Source organism: Phascolarctos cinereus, unplaced genomic scaffold (assembly GCF_003287225.1).
Source record: "Phascolarctos cinereus isolate Bilbo 61053 unplaced genomic scaffold, phaCin_HiC Scaffold_2;HRSCAF=192, whole genome shotgun sequence".
In the NCBI taxonomy this organism is placed as follows: Eukaryota; Metazoa; Chordata; class Mammalia; order Diprotodontia; family Phascolarctidae; genus Phascolarctos; species Phascolarctos cinereus.
In genome coordinates, this window is record NW_027555625.1 from 272657093 (window position 1) to 272678091 (window position 20999).

The following is a 20999-nucleotide window of genomic DNA, read 5'->3' on the forward strand; positions in this document are numbered from 1 at the left end:
GTTGAAAACTATTTTTACATGCAGTCAAAAAAATAAAATACTATTTACCCCCCCCCAAAAAAGGGAAAAAAGGGGAAAAAAAGATTATTGGATCCAGGAATTAAGAAACCATTTGCAGATAGCAATTGCAGTTGAATGATAAGATTAGAAGTCAGAGAGAATATCTGTACTGCTTTGTAGTTTTCAGGGGGCCACTTCTGAAAACTAATTGGGGTCAGCATCAGGGCCAACAGTAGCTGGTGAATCATTTTCAGGTCAAGAATTCATAGACCTTAGACTGGCAAGGGATCTTAGAAACCATCTAGACCAGTTTCCTTTTCTTATAAATGAAACAGTCAAGGCCCAGAGAGAATAAATGATGTGTTAGAACATAGAATGTTAGAATAAGGAACCTCTAGAACTCACCTAATCCCACTACCTCATTATACTGAGGAAGAAACTGAGTCTCGGGAATGAAAAGCTAGTTGTGGCAGGGGCAAGCTCATCTGCCAGTTCTCTTGATTTCTGACTCAAGGCTTTTTCCTAGTTTTCTTCTGAGCAGATACCTGGCCCATAGGTAGGGCATCTGGCATGTACATTGCTCTCAAGAAACTTGTTTACAAAATTGTAATAGTGACTGGACCTGAACTTTCACTGCTATAGAGAACTCCCAGGTGAGGAACTCCCTCTACTAATGCAGGTTGGTGCCTTCTCTGCACTTTATAGTCTTAGTTGTCTAGAGGGACACTGGGAGGATAAGTGATTTGTTGAGGGTCACACAGCCAATGGGTCAGAGGTTTGAGGCTAGCTCTAAATCTACTATGCCAGCTTTAAGTCTACTATGCCACAGAATAGGTGCTAAAACTGGCTGTCCAGTGTCCCCCAAGGCCCTCCTTTTCCCAGTATGAAGGGGTGTGTGTGTGTGTGTGTGTGTGTGTGTGTGTGTGTGTGTGTGTGTGTGTGTCTGAGTAGGGGGCTTCATTGCCTGAGCTTATATGTCTATATCTACCTATCTATACCATTGAATTGGTGCTTTGACCCAGTCCTTCCTGGCTCACCCTCACTTTGTTTCTCCCAGGTAAGCAGCACCTAACATATACACCCAAGTACTTTGGCCACATAATGAGAAGACAGGACTCATTGGAAAAGATCTTGATGTTTGGAAAGATTAAATGCAAAAGGACAAGGGGACGGCAGATGATGAGATGGATAGTGTCTTGGAAGAAATGAACATGAGCTTGGACAGACTTTGGGAGATAGTGGGGGTTTACAGAAGGCCTGGCGTGCCATGGTCCATGGGGTCACCAAGAGTCGGACACGACTAAACAACAAAGCTGATCAAATCAATCCCCAAAGTTCGGGAACTGCCCCCGTCGAACTCCTCTTTGGGATCACCGAGAGCCAGCTAACTCCCCTGGAAGCCTCTCCTACAGGGGGCCAAGACAAATCGGACCCTAAAGAGCTAGGTCCTCGGAACCAAACCGAAACTTGACCAAAGAAGGCTGGATGGGACGGGCCCGATCGAACCGGGACGGGCCCGATCGAACCTGGCCCGGCTGAGTCTGGCACAAGCCACCCACCCAGACGGGCCGCGCCAGCCCCTGTCCCTGCCCCGCCGGTTCTGTTCGCCCTTCTCCCTCTCCCCTCCCCCCCGGGAGGAGGAGACTCCGCTTCCTTCGTCCCTCCTCCCGCCGCTGCTGCAGGAATCTCGGCTGCCCAAAGCCCGCTCGGCTCTGCGTTTCACGGGGCTGAGCTGAGCCGAGCTGAGCTGAGCTGAGCCGGGCCAGGCCGGGCCAGGCTGGGCGGGGAGCGAGGTGGCCCAGGTGAGTCGGGGCGCTGCGGGGATGGGGAGCCGTCCTCATACCGGGCGATCCCGGAGAAAAACTACGCCCCTTCCATAGGGCGAGTGGGGGGGGGTGGAGGCGAGCACTGAGGCTTTAAGACCCAGGGCAGCAACGGAATTACCGAGTTTCGGGGAGGAGAGAGTGCTGTGGGCATCTGCCAGTTCAGAAGCCTCGACCGTCCCAACTCCTCTAACCTAACTTTCTTCCTCCAACTTTTTTTGGAGGGGCTGGAGTAGGGGTGGGGGAAGCTCCATTCTGGAGTGTTTGTGTATCTATCTCCTGGGGGACCGAATCCCTCCTCCAGCTTGGGTGATGGTGGGGGGGCGCCTAGGGTTTGGAATGCAGCGGTCCCGGGGTGGGGGGAAGTGGGGGAGGCCAGGGGTGGGATTTGGAGCTCTCCCCACCGACCTTAACGTGGTCACTATGGCGAGCGTGGGATAGACTAGCACTGGCGGCCAATCCTGGTGGGGAACCCTCTCATCTCGGTCTACCCCCCCCTCCGGAGGGGCCAATGAGGGCTTCGAAGAAAGGGGTGGGCGGGACCTCCCGGTGTTGGGGGAGGTGGGGAGTAATTGGGCGCTGGGGCAGCGGGAGGGGATGGGCGAAAGAGAGGTGGGGAAGTAGGGATGTCTTTATGAACTCCGAGGCTAATTCTTGAGCGCTGGGTGTTTGAAGAGGAATCGAGTATATCTCTTAGGAAAGAGAGAGAAGAATTGGGTGGTGGTAGGAATGCACATCTGGAAATATGATGCGGTTATCAGAGACCATAGTGGACAGGTGGAGGGGCCAGGGAGGAGAGACCTGAGTTGCCCTTTCTGGCTTGAGAGTAGGGAGTGGATCCTAGTCCTGCTAAGATCACAGCTGTGCAAACGACTTCTAATAAGTGGTATTTGTACAACTGTTAAGTTCTCACAAATTCTCAGATTTGATGTAACAAATGACAAAAAAAATTATTAAATCACTCTTGTATGCAAACTGTCGTGCTAGGCACCTCGGGGAGTGACAGGCCTTAAAAAAAAAAGAAACTAGCTCAGACCCTATGGAGCACTCAATCTAGTAGAGAGGGAAATTGATACACAATGAAGATTAATACTCTATAAAGATTTGTGTTTCTGTTTTTTGGGCATTTCCTTTCTTGATCCAGGTTGCAGGCCCTCAAAGAAATAGAGGGAAGTTGCTGTGGCCAAAAAATTCATCACCCTGCAGTCCGTCTGGTGATGAACCTCTTCTGATGTATTCAGGCTGCCACTTAGAGAAGAGGCATGTAGTCCACCTCCCCCCCCCCCAGTCCATATGTGTATACAGCTACCCATAATACACAATTTAGGGTGGAAATGCAAAAGAAGGTGTCATGTGAAGTTTGAGGAGAAAATCCTCATCCCAATTTTGAGAAAGCTTCCTAGAGGGGTCATTCGTGTTAGCTTTTAAAGGAAGAATAAGAATTCAGCAGGTGAAAGAGGAAAGGAGGGATATTCTAGATATAGGGAAGAGCATAGGCAAAGGTATAGCAGTTGATGGGTCAAGATGTTTTGATTGGTGGGAGAGGGGAAAGAGCATAGTCCAATTTGAAGCATAGAATACAGAGGAAGGATTAGTTGGAGCTAGAACTGGGAAAATAGGGAGCTCTCAGATTGTTGCATGCCTCAGTACCTTGCAGAGGAGTTTAACCTTTACTCTGTAGGCAAAAAAGAGAGCCCCAGAAAATTTTTGAGCAGTAAGTGGCATGATCAGATAACACGCACAAGAAAGACCATTTAAGATTATTTAATGTTTCTGTCTGGCATTTAAAGCCCTTTAGAATTCAGCTCTTGCTGAACAACTTCTAAACAACTTCTGTTATTCCCTCTTACATACTTCATGTTCTAAGGAAACTGGTCTACGTATTATTCCCCATATGTGATATTCCATTTCCTGCCTCCTCCTTTTTGGACAGGCTGTGCCCTATGCCTAAAATGTTCTGCTTCACTTCCACTGATTGGAATCCCTACCTTCCTTCAAGGAAGGATCAAGTGTCATCTTCTACAAAGAACCTTTTTGTAATCCTCCTCTGCTACTTACTACCTGTGGGACTGTGAGCAAGTCACTTAATCCTTTTTGAGTCTCAGTTTCCTTATCTATATAATAAGGAGTTTGGACTAGGTGATCTCTATGGATCCCGTCAGCTCTCAGCCTGTGATGCTATAATGCCCCTTAGTTGGTAGAACTCTTCCACTCTTCACTGAATTACTTTGTATGTATTTCGTGCTTATTTGCGCACTTGACCAAATGAGATAATGTTTATAAATCCTTTGCACATCTTGACCTGCTCTCTGTTGTTTTGTTATTGTTATTGTTTCCCCCAGTAGAGTTTAGGGTCCTTGAGGGTAGAGGTCGTTTCTGGTTTTGGCTTTTGTGTCTTCATCGACTACCACAGTGCCTGACATATAGTAGGATTTATATTTAGTATATTTAAATTATATATATATATATATATGTATTTAATATAATTTGTATATAAATATATTTATATTTAGTAATTAAACTTCATGTTCTAAGCAAATTTAATTGATTGGATATGGATGGTGAGGGAGAAGAAAGAATTTAAGATACACCTGAAGTTACAAACATTGGAAGCTAGTGAATATTGTTGTCACAGACAGAAATGGCGAAGTCAGAAAGAGGAGTTTAAGGGGAAAGGTAACGAAAGCAGTTTTGGACATGTTGAATTGGGTGTGTTGGTGGGAGATGCAAATAAAAATATCCAGTTGGAGTTGTTGGTCTGGAGCTCAAAAGAGAGAGCAGAAGGAGGAGGGATAGAGGTTTGGGAGTCATCTGCATAGAAATGTTAGCGGAAGCAAGGAAGTGAATGAGATTGCTGAGGGAGAGAATACAGCAAGAGACTATGGGGGCAGGTAGGTGCCGCACCAGCCCCGGAGTCAGGAGGACCTGAGTTCAAATCCAGCCTCAGATACCTACTAGCTTGTGTGACCCTGAGCAAGTCACTTAGCCCCCATTGCCGACAGAGAGACAGAGACAGAGAGAGAGAGAGAGAATGAATACAGCCATTGGGAACCTATATTAAGGGGTTGGGAAGGTGAGGAACCAGTAAAAGAAACAGGGGTGGTTAGAAAGGTAAGAGGAGAGTCAGGAGAGGATGATGTCTCTCTGAAGTATCCAAGACCAGAAAGCAATCAACTGTGTCAGAAAGCCACAGAGAGGATGAAGAGTTTTCTTTAAAAGGCCATTAGAGGGGCAGCTAGGTGGCACAGTGGATAGAGCACTGGCCCTAGAGGCAGGGGGACCTGAGTTCAAATCCAGCCTTAGACACATAACACTTACTAGCTGTGTGACCCTGGGCAAGTCACTTAACCCCATTGCCTAAACCCCCCCCCAAAAAAAGGCCATGAGATTTGGCAATCCAGACCTTATGGTGACTTTAGAAAAGTTTCAATAGAGTAGTAGTAGTAGTAGATGTCTAATTGAAAGAAGTAAGGAAAGGGGCAGCTAGGTGGCATAATGGATAGAGCACTGGCCCTGGAGTCATGAGGACCTGAGTTCAAATCCGGCTCCAGACACTTAGCTAGCTGTGTGACCCTGGGCAAGTCACTTAACCCCCATTGCCTCTTAAAGAAAGAAAGAAAGAGGTAAGGAGAGAGTGGGTAGTGAGGAAATGAAGGTGTCAAGTTTAGACACCCTTTTCAAGAAGTTCAGTAGAAGAAAAATGAAGAATTTGTTGTTGTTCGATTGTTTCTGACTCTGTGACTCTATTTGGGATTTTCTTGGCAGAGATACTAGAGTGGTTTGCCATTTCCTTCTCCAGCTCATTTTACAAATGAGGACCTAGGCAAACAGGGTTAAGTGACTTGTCCAGGGTCATACATTTAGTAAGCATCTGAGGCCAGATTTGAACTCAAGAAGCAAAGTCTTGCTGACTAGGTACTACACTCTTTCCACTGCATCGCCTAGCTAGATGAGATTTAAAAAGGCAAAAGCAGTCTCCTTTTGCTGTGAATTGGAGTGACCTGAGTATATCTGTGGGTAAATGGGGGAAAAAATGACAAGGGAGAAAATGATGTTGCTGCAGCAAGGTCCTAGAGGAAACAGGGAAGAATGAGATCAAGGGCACGGATAGGAAGATCAGCTTGATCCTTAGATCTTTAGTTGGAAGAGACCTCAGAGACCTTTTAGTCTAACTTGTACCCAAATAAGTGCCGCCACAGCAATACACCTAACAAGTAGTCATCCAATCTTTGTTTAAAGACTTCCAGTGACAGGGAACTCACTACCTCTAGAAGCAGCCATTCCATTCTTGGATATCTTTAAGAGTAAGGGAGTTTTTTTCCTGACTTGGAGCCTAAATTGGCTTCTTTGTCATTTCTACCTATTACTCCTGGTTCTGCCCTTTGGGACCAAACAGAACAAGTCTAATCCTTTTTACACATAAGAGCCCTTCATATCCTACCCCTACTGCCCGTACCCCTATGGAACTTTAGCCATGGACTCTTGTACCAATCCTACCCCATTCTGGTTTCCCTCCTCTAAACAGTTTCCAACTTATCAATGTCTTCTCTCTCGTCCTTCCTTCCTTCCCTCCTTCCCTTCTTCCCTCCCTCCCTCCTTCCTTCCTTCCTTCCTTCCTTCCTTCCTTCCTTCCTTCCTTCCCTCCTTCCTTCTCTCCTTCCCTCTCTCCCTCCCTCCCTCCCTCCCTCCCTCCTTCCTTCCTTTCTTCCTTCCTTCCTTCCCTCGCTCCCCCAGGCTAGAAATGCAGGAACCACTCATTGACCCAGTCCCACTGCTGATCAGCACAAAAGCTCTGACCTGCTCAGTTTCCGAGCTGGGCCACTTTTTTCACCACTCCTTAGGTAGCCTAGTGTAGCACTTCTTAACCTGTGGGTTGCCACCCCATATGGCGTCACAAAAAATTTGGCAACAGTAAGAGATTTTTGAACACCGAATAACCAAAAATTAATTAAAAATCAAACGTGTAATGAATCCGAGGTATTTCTGGCAGCACTTGCCCATATTGCATCGAGTGACTTCACTGCAGCCTTGATTCTGAACACACGCCATGCCATACCACACCAATGAACACTGCTGAAACATGAAAAGAGGTCGTGCGTGGGAAAAGTTTAGAAGGCCCTGGCCTAGTGGAGCCCTGCTCTCAGGGGCTTGCCATGTCGGTGCCATCATCCGGCATCAGTCCTACCCTAGTACGACACCTGACTGGCTTTAGTTGTGTTGTATTTCAGAACTCCCAGACTCAAGCAATGTACCAGCCTCAGCCTCTGCAGTAGTAGGAATTACAGGCATGTTTCACCACATCCATCTCAATGTTATTTCTAAAACATGCTGCCCATAACTGAACATAAAGCTCCAGATGTGGTCTGACCAGGGTAGAATGCTGAGGGACTGATTATTAATCTCATTATTCTTAGAAGCTATCCTTCTTTTAAGAATGCTGGACTAGATTTCTAAGTTTTCTCCCTTAGCTCTTACATGCTGTGATGCTGCACCTAAGTTGGTAAGCTGGGGATTCTGGGGAAGCGGTACAGCTCTGTGGGCCAGAGCAGGGAACTTATGAGACCAGGATCGTGGGTTCAATAGTCATGTAAGCCGATTCATTTTACTATTTCCATGACCACAGACTGTACTCTGGTGATGCAATGGATAGAGTCAGGAAGACCTGAGTTCAAGTCCTGCCTCAGATACATGCTAGTTGTGTGACCCTGGGCAAGTCACTTAACCACTTGAAGCCTCAGTTTCCTCATCTGTAAAATAAGGATAATAATGGCATCCAACTCAGAGTGTTGTTTTTTTTTTTGAGGATCAAATAAGATAATATATGTATGGTACTTTACAAATCTTAAAGTGCTATGTAAATACTAGCTAAAATTATTCCTAAATTCAGCCATTCAACAAACCCTCTTTCACATGGGACCCCAGGTGAGAGAATTTGGAGGTTATCAGTGCAAATCTATTCCAGCATCTTCCTGTTGCACACAAGGCCCCCGGATCTTCACGTGTTGCTTCGTCTTCATGACACCAGGGACCAGACATACCTTTGAACTGTCTAGCCAAGGGGTGTAGGGTATTGAAGCCTTTTCTGATGTTTAGAAAATCCACTGAAGAAGGCACCAGGGGGAAAACTGCCTTGTAGACCCTGCCCTGGTAATCTGAAAATGGGCAAAGAAAGTACTCTGTTCTATCAGCTGGACTCTTTCCTATGCCTTCCCCCCTTGTGGTATATTCATTGCCTTGAGCTGATCTATGAGACATGTAGGAGGCATCTGGTAAGGACTTAGGGTGGGACCAGGGTATCATCTTTCCAGGCCCTAAACTGAGCTGCCTGCCTCTGTCCAGTATGGGAAGGGGACAGGAAATGAAGTCATGTATAAATTGGTTGAAAGAACTGGGAATAGCCAGCCTGAGGAAGAATAAAATTTATAAACAGCATAAGAGATTTCTCTCAGCATCTGGAAAGCTTGTGTGAAAAAGGAGCAAACTTGTGATGCTTGTACCCCAAGGGTCAAACTAGTGAATTAGAAGTTATATGGAGGCAGATGTTTTACCTTGATAGAAAGAAAAACGTCATAGTATTCAGAGCTATTCACAAGTGGAGTGGCTGCGTTGTGGGGGGGTGGGCCCCCCATCATTGTCAGTCTTCAAGCAAAAGCTAAATGACCACTTGTTGAAGTTATTATAGAAGGGTTCCTGTTCAGAGTTGGATGGGACTAAATGACCACTGACATCTTTTCTAGGTCTGGGATTCTCTGTCCCCTCTGTCCTGGTCACCCTTTAAAGCATGTGCCAGGATTTCTTCCCTTCCCAGACTCTTGGGTCTCTCCACAGTTACCCAAGCCCAGCCTGCAGGTTATATGGAAAAGGCTTCCTGACACTGTGGGCTGACCGTTCTCTATCCCTCTGTATTTATCCAATTAAGGCACCCTCCCATTGAGGTTTCCTGCAGTGGCTCACCAGCCTGGCAGGCCCGGCAGGCCTGTGGCCACAGGTCTGTCTAAAGTCCTCCCCCCCCTCCCAGGGGCTGATGGAGTGTGCCCTCCAAGTCTGGTACTGGAGAAGTATTGGCAAGGAGTGGGGGAGGTGGGAGTAAGGCAGAGTATGGCTGCCCCTCTGGGGAAACACATCCTTCCCAGGAAAGCAGGGAATTCTTCCCTGTCAGGGGAAGGGATTCCTATTAAGAAAGAGGGTGATATGGCATTAGAGGAGATTGCTGCTCCTAACTGGTAGGCTTTTCCCAATCCGCATCATTATTACTGTGGGTAAATATGTAGCGGCTAGTTAGAGCCTCATTTGAAGGGGAGCACAAGTGAAGGTTCAGTCTTTTTGTGGGCCAGTTGGTCTTGTTTGGTCCAGGACCACAAGCTGTTTCCCCAACTCTGACCACAGGCGCTTTTTGGTTCAGCAGACATTTGTTCCATTCCTATTATGTGTTAGACTTAGGAGGAGAAAGTTTACAGAAGACAAGATGCCTTCCCTCATGGGGTTCACAGTCTAGCAAGGAGATGTGACTCAGACATCAACAACTAGTCAAGATATGCTGGCTGTCTTCAAGCATCTGTCATATGCAAGGAATACTAGACCTACTCCTTTTGGCTCCAGATGGTAGAACCAGAAGAAGTGAGTAGAAATTGTGTAAGAGCAAAAATTAGATTTGATATCAGGAAGAACCTCCTAACGATTAAAGTTGCCCAACAATGGAGTGGGCTGCCTTGAAGGTGGTGGGTGTCCTCTCCATGGAGGTCGTGGAGCAGAAACTAGATGATTGCTTGTCAGACATGTTGAGGTGAGGGATTCCCTTTTTGGTCATAGCCACTGAAGTCCCTTCCAGCTCTCAGATTCGGTGACCTAGATCACCATGATCTCAGGGATATGATACTTCCTGTGTCAGAGCTGATCGTAACCTACCCATGGCTTCCTCATCTTCTGTGCAGTTCTTGTCCTCGTTGCTCCTGAAGTCCTCCAAAGAGAATCTACCCATCACAGTGGCAACCTTCCTCTGCTTCTTTGAAGATGCAGCCCTTGGTTGACCTTCCAAGGTTTTAATTGTATCCTTGGTGCCCAGCCTCACCTTATACCTGGCTCTTAGCACGTACTTAATAAATGCTGTTGGATTGATTGATTCTAGTCCTACATAGGATCGTAGTGACGTGGATTTAAAGCAGGAAGGGATCCCAGAGACCACCTAGTCCATCCAAGTGATTTCTTTTACATCACATAGTCAGTCAGTCAACTAGCATTTGTTAAGCACCTACCAGGCACTGTGGTAAGCATCAGAGCCTGGATTCAAATCCAGATCTCCTGACTCCAAAGCCAGAGCTCTTTCCACCATTTCACACGTCCTCAATAAGCATAAAGACATCTTTGGTGATATCTTTTATACCCATTGCTTACAAGCTGGCAAGCCTTCTCCCACTCGCCTTGCCCTTTGAGTCACCTGCAGTTCTGACTCTTACGGATTCTGCTGTTGCATGATTCATCACCACAACTGATATTTACATAGACCTTTAAGGTTTACAAAGCATTTTATAAGCATTATCTCCTTTGATTCTCGCCATGACTCCATGAGTCCTATTGTTATTGTTCAGTCATTTTCAGTTGTGTCTGACTCTTCATGACTCCATTCTTGGCAAAGATACTGGAGTGGTTTGCCATTCCTTCTCCAGCTCATTTTATAGATGAGGAAACTGAGGTAAACAGGGTGAAGTGATCTGCTCAGGGTCACACAGCTAGTTAAGTGTCAGAGGCCAGATTTGAACTCAAGGAGAGGAGTCTTCCTGATTCCACTGCACCATCTACTGCCCCAGGTGCTTATTATCATCCCCATTTAACTGATGAACAAACTAGGCACAGAGAGGTTAACAGTCTTACCCAGGGTCACACAATCAGTAATTGTCTGAGGCAGGGTTTAAACCCGGGTCTTCGTGACTTCAGGTCCAACACTCCATTCACTGTGCCATGTTGCTAGTTCTAATACTTAAGTAGCATCACTGGGAGAATCTTGGAGTTTTTTTTTAATGGACTTTTGAACATTTGTGAGTACTAATGACCTCAAGGAATAGATAATGAAATGCCCCTCCTTTCTTCACAGAGAGGTGCGGGACCGCTAGGGGCAAGATGCTATATACATTGTTAGTCAAGGTCACTTTATCAGATGTTTTTGCTTTAATTTTTTTTCTCACGATTTCAAAGAGAAGGGTATTTCCAGAAATAACTGTGATGTAGAAACAAATAAGACACCAGCTGTGTGACCCTGGGCACTTTGCTAAACTCTTTTTGCCTCGGTTTCCTCATCTATAAAATGAGCTGGTGGAGGAAATGGCAAACCACTTAGGATCTTTGCCAAGAAAACCACAAACAGAGTCACAAAGAGTTGGACTGAAACAACTGAATAACAAGACCAACAAAAATCAGTAGATAGTCTTTGAGAGCTGCTATAGCAAAACCATGTATCGCTCAGCAGCCATCCTGAGCTTCTCCAGACATAGCTACCAGACATCCAGTGTATCACTGAGCCCTTATTCAAAGTCGTTCCAGCTTGGTGGGACCTATGAGAGTTTGTCCTTCATTTGGTATAGACTTGGACAATGCGGCATCACTCCCGCACCATGATGAGGTATCACATTAGGACTTTTAGCAATCAAGTAACTCAAATCCTCAAATGGATCTGAAATCTCACTTCATTAAGAGGCAGCATCACATCATGTAGTGGATAAAGTACTAGACTTAGAATCAAGAAGATTGAGGTTTGTATCCCGTCTCTGACACTTATAGCCATGTGACCATGGGCAAGTCACTTAACTTCTGGTCTGTTCTCTTGGGTTTTTTTTTTTTGGCAACTGGGGTTAAGTGACTTTCCCAGGGTCACACAGCTAGTAGGTGTCAAGTGTTTAGTCTGAGGCCGGATTTGAACTCAGGTCCTCCTGACTTCAGGGCTGGTGCTCTATCCACTGTGCCACCTAGCTGCCCTTCTGGTCTGTTTTCTTATTAGTAAAGTGAGGGAGTTTGGCTCAGTGACCTGTGAGGTCCCTTGTAGCTCTAAATTTCTGAATGATGATGGTTGAAACCCATCCATGTCTGCCCATCCCATGTTCAACTCTTAGCTATGTTTTCCCAAAAGTTCACCAGAGGGGTCCACCTAATGTGCTGGGAGCCTTCCTGTCTTTAATACAAAATGACATATGGCAAAAGGCAGCTAGGTGACTGCCCTACTTGTGAAGGAGGCAGCAACAAAAGCCATTCCAAGGAAGAAGAGCAAGAAGGCAAAATGGCTTTCTGATGAGGCTTTACAAATAACTGAAGAAAGAAAAAAGCAAAAGAGAAAAGGGAAGGGAAAAGACATACTAGAATTCTAGAAAGTAGCAAGAAGATTTTCTTAAATGAGCAATGCAAAGAAATGGAAGAAAACAATAGAAAGGGAAAGATAAGAGATTACTTCAAGAAAACTGGAGATATCAAGAGAACCTTTTATGCAAAAACTGGGAATGATAAAAAAACAAAATGGTAGGGATTCAACGAGCAGAAGAGATTAAGAAGAGGTGGCAAGAATACACGGAAGAACTATACAAGAAATAAGTTAACATCACCAATAATCATGATGGTATGGTTACTGACCTAGAGCCAGACATCCTGGAGAATGAAGTCAAGTAGGCCTTAGGGAAGCATTGCTAACAATAAGGCTAGTGGGGGTGATAAAATTCCAGCTGAGCTATTTAAAACACTGAAAGATAATGCTATTAAAGTGCTTCACTCGGTCTGCCAGCAAATTTGCAAAACTCAACAGTGGCCACTGAATTAGAAAAGACCAGTTTATATCCCAATTCTAAAGAAGGGCAATGCTGAGGAATGTTCAAACTACTGAACCATTGCCTTCATTTCACATGCTAACATGGTTGCTTAAGATTCTGTAAGTTAGGCTTCAGCAACATGTGAGCTGAGAATTACCAGAACAGGCTGGTATTTGAAGAGGCAAAGGAACTAGAGACCAAATTGCCAACATTCTCTGGATTGTGGAGAAAGCAAGAAAGTTACAGAAAAACACCTACTTCTGATTCATTGACTTCACTAAAGCCTTTGACTGTGTGGATCACAACAAAATGTGGCAAGTCCTCAAAGAGATGGGAGTACCCGATCCTCTTAGTTGTCTTCTGAGGAACCTGTATGTGGGCCAAAAAACAACAGTTAGAACCAAACATGGAAAAACGGATTGGTTTAAGATTGGAAGAGTACAACAAGGCTGTGTATTGTCACCTTATTTATTTAATTTATATGCAGAGTACATCATGCGAAATGTCAGGCTGGATGAATCAAAAGCCAGCATTAAGATTGCCAGGAGAAATATCAACGATCTCAGATATGTGGACGATACGACTCTGATGACAAAAAGTGAAGAGGAATTAAGAAGCCTTTTGATGAGGGTGAAAGAGCAAAGTGCAAAAGCTGGCTTACAGCTTAATATCAAAAAAGTGAACATCTTGCCAAACTGTTCCCATCACTTCCTGGCAAATAGAGGGAGAAGAAATGGAAGCAGTGTCAGATTTTTTTATTCTTGGGCTCAAAGATCATTGCAAATAGTGAATGCAGCCTTGATGTTTAAAGATGCTGGCTCCTTGGAAGGAAAGCTATGACAAATCAGGACAGCAGAGACATCATCTTGTCAACAAAGTTCCGTATAAGTCAAAGTTATGGTCTTTCCAGTAGCATGTATGGCTGTGAGAGCTGGACAATAAGGAAATTGTGGTGCTAGAGAAGACTTTTGAGAGTCCTCTGGACAGCAAGGGGATCAAATCAGTCAATGCTTAAAGAAATTAATTCAGACTATTCACTAGAAGGTCAGATGCTAAAGCTGAAGCTTAAATTCTTCAGTTACATAATGAGAAAACAGGATTTATTAGAAAAGATCCTTATGTTGAGAAAGATTGAAGGCAAAAGGAAAAGGGAACAGCAGAGGATGAGATGGATAAATAGTGTCATGGAAACAATGAACATGAACTTGGACAGACTTTGAGAGATAGTGGAGGATGGAAGGGCCTGGCGTGCCGTGGTCCATGGGGTCACGAAGAGTCAGACATAACTGAACAACAACAATAAACAACATGTGGCATGCCTTTCTAGAGACTCACAACAGAGCCCATGACTGGATGAAGCCAAGTCCGAGAGCCAGAGAAATCCAGAAATTCATTAATAGATGGGAAGAGCTTTTCTTATCTATCTGAGCTTATTTTCTTTATTCGAAAACCTGATTCTCTTATAGACGTTACAGTTTTTTCAGTGGCACCACCATTCATTCACCTGCCCTCCTCACTGGAAGAATTTCTGAAGACTTGGTCAGAACAATTAATCATTGTTAACTCTTACTTTTGCTTCTAGCAAAATAGGGCACATTTCTTCCCTTTAAAATTTCCAAAAAAGATTTCAGAACAGTTCTTGCTAATGATTCCTACAGCAAACAGGAGAGAAACAGTCAGTCAATAAACATTTATTTGGTGCCTTCTGTGAGCCAGGAACGGTACTAAGTGCTGGGAATATAAAGAAAGGCAAAAGAATGTGGGTTCCTTCCCTCAGGAAGCTCTTATTCTAGTGGGTAGTCTGAAGCAGGCTCTGTGGAGCACTTAGAGCCTGGTCAGACATCAAAGACGCCAAGGTCATCCACTGCATCCCCTGCCATCACCAGTCATTTTGTCATTGTCTTGCCGCTGGACTTGGATGACTCTGGAAAAGAGAGTGAGGCTGACGACTTTAGGCAACTATGCCTCACTTAAATCCAATTCACCAGCCATCAAGACATTACCCATGATGTCATTGGTCAGTTTCTAAAAGGAGGAACAAAAACTAAACTCTTTTTACTTCAAAGACTCAGGGTTATCTTTACTCCTTCCCTCTCCCTCAGTTACCGTGTCCTTGTGATTCTACCTCCACATTAGCTCTTCAGCTCAGTTCAACAAACAACGTAAGAGGGACACATATACACTTAGTGAATTCTATATTGTTCGCCTGTTATATTTAAGGGCACTATGAATGCAAAGAGAGGGACATCCTACATGAGGGATACAGTTGACAAGTAAATGCAAGATAATTTGAGGAGCAAGACTGGACTATCTAGTGATAAGAAAGGTCTCTTGTAGGAGGTAGCACTTTAGCTGAGGCCTGAGGGAAACTAAGAACTCTTAAGAGGTAGAGGTGTGGAGAGATCACATTACAGTTATGGTAGACTGACAGGCCGTGAAGAAGCAAAGAACAGGAGATGCAATGTCAAATTTGGGGAACATCTAGTAGACCAGTTTGAGGGGAGGAAGGGAGAAATTAGAGAAGCCTTTCTGGAGGAGGTGGTATTTGAGTTGGGATATAAAGACTGGGTAAGAACTTGATAGGAGGGAGGAGGGAGAACCTTTCCATAGAGGGAACTGTGTGAACAAAGGCATGGAGGTGGGAGAATACACATATGCCCTTACAAATAGTATATAGTCTATCAAATAGTCCAGTTTGCCTGGACCATAGAGTGTGTGAGGGGAAAGTCATGTGTAATAAGCCTCTAATGGTAGCCTGGGGCCGTATTATGGAGAGCTTTAAATAGCCATCTCTTGAGCCTCTTCCCTCCTCTCCATCCTCTCTGCTACCTGAGGGCAACTAGGTGGCTCAGTGGATAGAGTGCTGGGCCTGGAGTCTGGAAGACCTGATTTCAAATCTGGTTTCAGGTACTTATTAGCTATGTGACCCTGGGCAAGTCACTTGACTCCTGTTTGCCTCAGTTTTCTCATTGGTAAAATGGGGATAATAGTAGCACCTACCTCCCAGGGTTGTTGTGAAGATCAGATGAGATAATTATTGTAAAGTGCTATATAAATGTAGGCCCTCATTGTCCCCTGGTTGCCTTCCTGGATTGTTACAATTGCCTACTCACCCATCTTCCCACTCCAAGGATGTTTCATGTCTCTACCAGACTCATCTTCCTCATGCATCATATTCTGATCATGCCTTTCCTCCTCTTGAAGCTTTCTTGTAGACTTATTTTAATGTCTTTTGCTCTTGCTACCCTGGACTGTTCTGGGCTCCCAGACAAATTCTGAATTGTCCCACCTACTGGAAGGTCCTCCCTCCTTTTTCATGTGTCAAATTCTTGCCTATTCCATACAGGCCAGCTCCATGCCACCTCATCCATAAAGCCTTCCCCGATTGCTCCCTTGCTTTCTCTCCCCCAGAAAGATCTTTTCCTCATAAGACTCGCAAAATCTTGTGTTTTGCAGTTCTCGATTATACTTATCAGATAAAGTATATTATAATTATCTATATTATTGTCTTAGCCACTTCCCTACTAGACTGTAGACTTCTTGAGGACGTATCTAAACTAGTATCTCCCACTATCATGGTGCTTTACATATAGTGGAGCTGTGATGTGTTTCAGCTTTCACTGAATTTTGAGAAGCAACTTTGTACCATGGACATGGCTTTGGAGTCAGAGGACCTGGGTTTGTACCTTGTTTTGGTCATGACTTATGAGATCCTGGGCAAATTGCTTAATCTTTTGGGGCCACAATTTTCTCATCTATAAAATGAATGAATCTCTTCCAATTCTAGATCTATAGGGATCTAAAGGGGTTTGGGGACGTAGGCTGGAGAATAGCCTCATCCTTCCTCACAGTGAGCTGTGTGAGGTTTGGCTGTGAGGGTGTGAATGGCTGAGTGGAAAATTGGTGGAAGCCTCTAGTGACTCCCCATCTCCCTCCCTCTACCTCCTTTGTCCGTCAGATGTCTAGCCTTGGTCTTTCATGTGGGCAAATCTGTAGTGCATTAGTGAGCAGCGGGTGGCTTATTCTCCTTGTTCTCCCTGCCCCCCACTCTGTTATGTTGGGGAGTTTCCTGGAAAGATCACAGAAGGAGCTAGAGAGAAAGGCAGATCCTCACCTTCCCCCCTCCTAACTCCCAACCTCTAACACTAGCGGAGCCCCTGGATCGCTCGGCTGGAAATGCTGGGACCCAGCCACATTGCCTGGGCCAGCCGTGGAGCAAAGTAGGGAGGAGGATGTGGCTTTAGGCTCACATCTCTCTCTCGGCAGCTCTCCAGGCGGACCCTAACCCTGCCTCTGCCTCCCCCATCCTGACCACAGGAATGTCTTCCCTGCTTTGTTGTTCTCTGAATTTAGGGTCTGGTCCTGGCAGGAGGAAGGGGTTGGGGTAGAGGAGGGGAGGAGAGGAACCCCATCTCCAGGAGCCACTAGGCCTGGCTGAGAGCAGACGCTGTCTCAGTGCAGACCGCTTGGCTCACTGGGAGCCTCTCTGGTTTCCTGCTTTCTGAGCTTTCCAAAGTATTTTTTCTTTCCTAAGAATTCTTCCCGTATGGAGCTGCTCCAGAAATGCAAGGAGAAGGATTAATGTGTATACAACAGCACTGTATGATCATGTGTATGGTACATGTATAACTAATTATGCCCATGCAGTTGTGTGTATGTTTGCAACTATGTGAGTACAGCTACTGCACTTCTGTATGTCTCTATGTGTGGGGTTTTGTCTATGGATGTGATTTTTGTCAGGTATTGTGTATATGTACATGTATGTATATGTGGCACCCTTGATATGTAGGCCTTGGGGTGTGTGTGTGTGTGTGTGTGTGGTAACAGGGAGGTAGGGGAAGACAATGGCAGGATGTTGGCCAGAAATCCAGACACCCTCTGTCTGGCATAGAACCCTCCTTTTTCCCAACCCCTGAATGACTGCAATTCCCATCTGGGGGAGATCTAACCGCTGGTGGGGGTGGGGAAGCTTAGCTGCTGCTTGACTTCCCAAGGCTTGATGTAGATTCCATGAACGTGGGAGGGCAGTGGATCATAGATTTGGAGCTGGAAGGGACCTTAGAGGTGCTCTAGTCCAACTTTCTCATTTTATACAGGAGTAAACTGAGATCCAAAGGGGGAAAATGACTTAGCTAGGGTCACACAGGGAATAAGTCACTGAGCCAAGATTCAAACCCAGGCCCTCTGATCATGAGCCTAGAGCAGTGGTGTCAAATGGATGGAAAGGGGTGCCACTAAAAAGTACCTAAAGACATGTACTTAAAGTACCTGAAGGTAGTATCCAAGGGTAGATCAATATTCAGGCCACATATTGACTTAGAAAACCACATATGAACATTATGTTCTATTGTATTTTATTTATTTTATTAAATTACGATTTAATGTAAATTTAATTTCATTACAATTATATTTTAATCTGGTCTAGTGGCATGTTTGATATTTCTGTCCTAGAGCTCTTTCCCCTACACTGCAGCTTCTTGTGCAGTGTGAGCAAAGTGAATAAAGTGGTCAGGGAAATTTTCCAGGAAAAATTTGGGTATGGGATTGTGCCGGCTGCTAGTCTTCAATATGTACTTCTGGACCTCAGTTTAGCCTCTGCTACACACACACACACGCGTGCACACACATGCGTGCGCACACACATACACACACACACACACACACACCCTCAAACCAGAAGTGTGGGAGCCAGGACTCTTGGGTTCCATTGGCATTTGACTTGATTTCCCCTCCCCTCTGCACCCTAGAGACCCAGGGAGTCTCTGTCTCCTTGCCTGTCTATCCGTCTTCTGTCTCAGTGTCCCCTCCAGACAGTAAGGTAAAATTGGCAGGCATCCATTTGGGCCAAGATGGCAGAGATGTTCTATATCTTGGATCAGTGTGTGCTGGGTATGCAGGCTTAAGGCATGTGGCTTGTGTAGGAAGGACAAATCTGGGGTGACTATGAGAGTAGGAAGAAGCTGAGGCAGGACCTAGAGAGGTAGAATCCAGGAGCCCAGAGGGGCATTTCAAGTGAGTACAAAGTCAGAGCTTGCATGGACAAGACAACTTTTTCTAGAGCACTTTGGATCTCTCCTTTGCCCCCATCACACTGTATCATCTGAGTACATATATTATCTCCCTCACCTCCAGGAGAATGTAAGTTCCTTGAGGGCAAGCCAGGACTGTGTTCTTATTTTTCTATTCCCAGTGCCTTGCACATAGTAGGTAGCTTAATACATAGCATAATAATTACTGACATATTTCTTGAAAGTATAGAGCCTTTTTAGGCTAAGAATCCTAGAATTTAGAGCTTCAAAGGACATATAAAGCCATCTATTCCAACCATCTTATTTTACAAGTGAGAAAACTGAGGCCCCTAAAGTTGAAGTGGCTTCCTAAAGTTAAATAGTAAGTAGTCAGTCAAGCATTTATTAAATGTCTTCTCTGTGCCAGGGGCTGTGCTGAGCCCTGGGAGTACAAAGAGTCCCCGCCCTCAAGAAACTTACACTCTCATAGGTGAGATAGTAAGCAAACATAGATATTCAAACAAGCTATATACAAAATAAGTAGGAAATAATTAATGAAGGAAAGGCATTAGAATTAAGAGAGTTTGGGAAAGCTTCCTGTAGAAGTAGGATCTTAGTTTTGAAGGAGGCCAGGGAAGCTCATAGGCAGAGATGAGGAGGGTGAGCATACCAGGCATGGGGGATGGTCAAAGAGAAATTCCAGAGCCAAGAAATGGAGTGTCTTGTTCTTGAAACAGCGAGGAAGCCAGTGTCGCTGGGTCAAAGGGTATGTGGGGGTACAATGTGTAAAAAAAAAGGTACAAAGGTAGCAGGGGGGAGCTAGGTTATGAAGGACTTTAAATGCTAAAGAGAGGATTTTGGGTTTGATCCTAGAAGTGATAGAGAACCACTGGAATGTATTGAGTGGGGGTAGGGTGAGGAAGGGTAGTGTGGTTGAACCTGAGCTTTAAGAAAGTCACTCTGGTGGCTGATTGGAAGATGGATTGGAGTGGGGGGAGACTTGAGGCAGGCAGACACACCAGCAGGCTATTGCAGTAGTCCAGGTGTGAGGTGGTAAGGGCTGCACTAGAGTAGGGACAGTGTCAGAGGAGAAGAGAAGGCTCACTTGAGAGATGTTGCAAAGGTAAAATTGACAGGCCTCAGCAACAGATTAGATATGAGAGGTGAGAGATAGCAAGGAGTCAAGGATGACCCCTAGGCTGCAAGCCTGAGGACCCTAAGGATGGCATTGTCTTCTGCAGTAGTAGGGAAGAATAAGTAGCATTGCCACTGTTCAAATCCAGGTCCTCTAACTCCAAGTCCAGTATTCTTTCCCTTGTCCAACTGAACAATGAAGGATTCAAGCATATAAAAGCCAAGAAGGCAGATAGAGATGAGAAGCAAGGGCCCAGACCTAGTCACCAAGCCCTGGATGCTAGGAGTAGGGCAGCCCCTTGAAGCTTGGAGGGAAATGTTTCAGGCCAAATCCTGCTTCACACAGTGTGGAGTAAATTTAGGGAAGAAAATCCCCTGAGAATGAGCCAAAGCTGGAGGCACAAGAAAGTTCTAGAAGTGCTTGGGTGAACTCCAAGAGGGCAGAGCTATGGCAGGTTATTTAGGAAAGCTTGAAGTGTCATGGTCCCTGTGGATACCTGACTTGTGGAAGTGGCACCAAGGAGAGTAATCCTGGTCTTCCAGAACAGGATTTAGGCCCCAGTGCCCAACAGAGGCAGAGCCTTGGGCTGGAGGGACTGCATACCAACTGGTGTTGTGGGAGGAGCATAAGTCCAAGGATAGGGATGAGGGGGAGGGTTCCCCAGGATACCCTGGGGCAGGGCTGAGATTTCTGGACTGGGGAAGGGAGGAGCCACAGAGAGAAGTAAAATAGTTTCCCGAGGGGGAGAGGGAGAGAAATGAGAGGGGGAAGGAGGAGAGGAAGAGAGAGGGACGAGCACCAGAAAAGCAAAAATCCCCAGCCTGAGACCCTTCTCTGAAGTGTCTAATTCTTGCAATCACAGCTCTAGAGCTGAAAGGGACCTCAGAAGCCATCTACTCCAGCCCCTTCCACAGAGAAGGAAGTAGAGGCCCACAGACATTGTCACTTACCCATGGTAGAAGGCATCCGAGGTGGAGTTTGAAGCCAAGTCTACTGAATCTGTGACCTTTCCATGGTACCATGCAGCCACTGAGCTGAATGATGGTCCCACTATTCAGGCCAGTGTGAGCTGGTGGAAAATTATGTCATGAGAACCAGAAGACCTAGGTTCTAACGCTGTTCTGATTTGTTGTGTGACCTTGTGCAAATGTCTTAAGCTCTCTGAACCTCAGTGTATTTTTTTTAATCTGTTAAATGAGGATAATAATGCCTTCCCTACCTATCTCACAGATGGCATTATTTGGAATGC

General features: G+C 45.4%; 1 protein-coding gene across 3 annotated transcripts in view; it reads left to right on the forward strand.

The window, feature by feature from the left end:
• Positions 1–1651: 1651 nt before the first annotated feature.
• CCDC102A (coiled-coil domain containing 102A) overlaps positions 1652–20999 on the forward strand; it is a 56503-nt gene continuing 37155 nt past the window's right edge. For all 3 annotated transcript variants that reach the window (XR_002320533.2, XR_013484742.1, XM_020965697.2), the window contains exon 1: positions 1652–1802. The gene's annotated coding sequence lies outside the window, so the exon portion shown is untranslated. The remainder of the gene's footprint in view (positions 1803–20999) is intronic.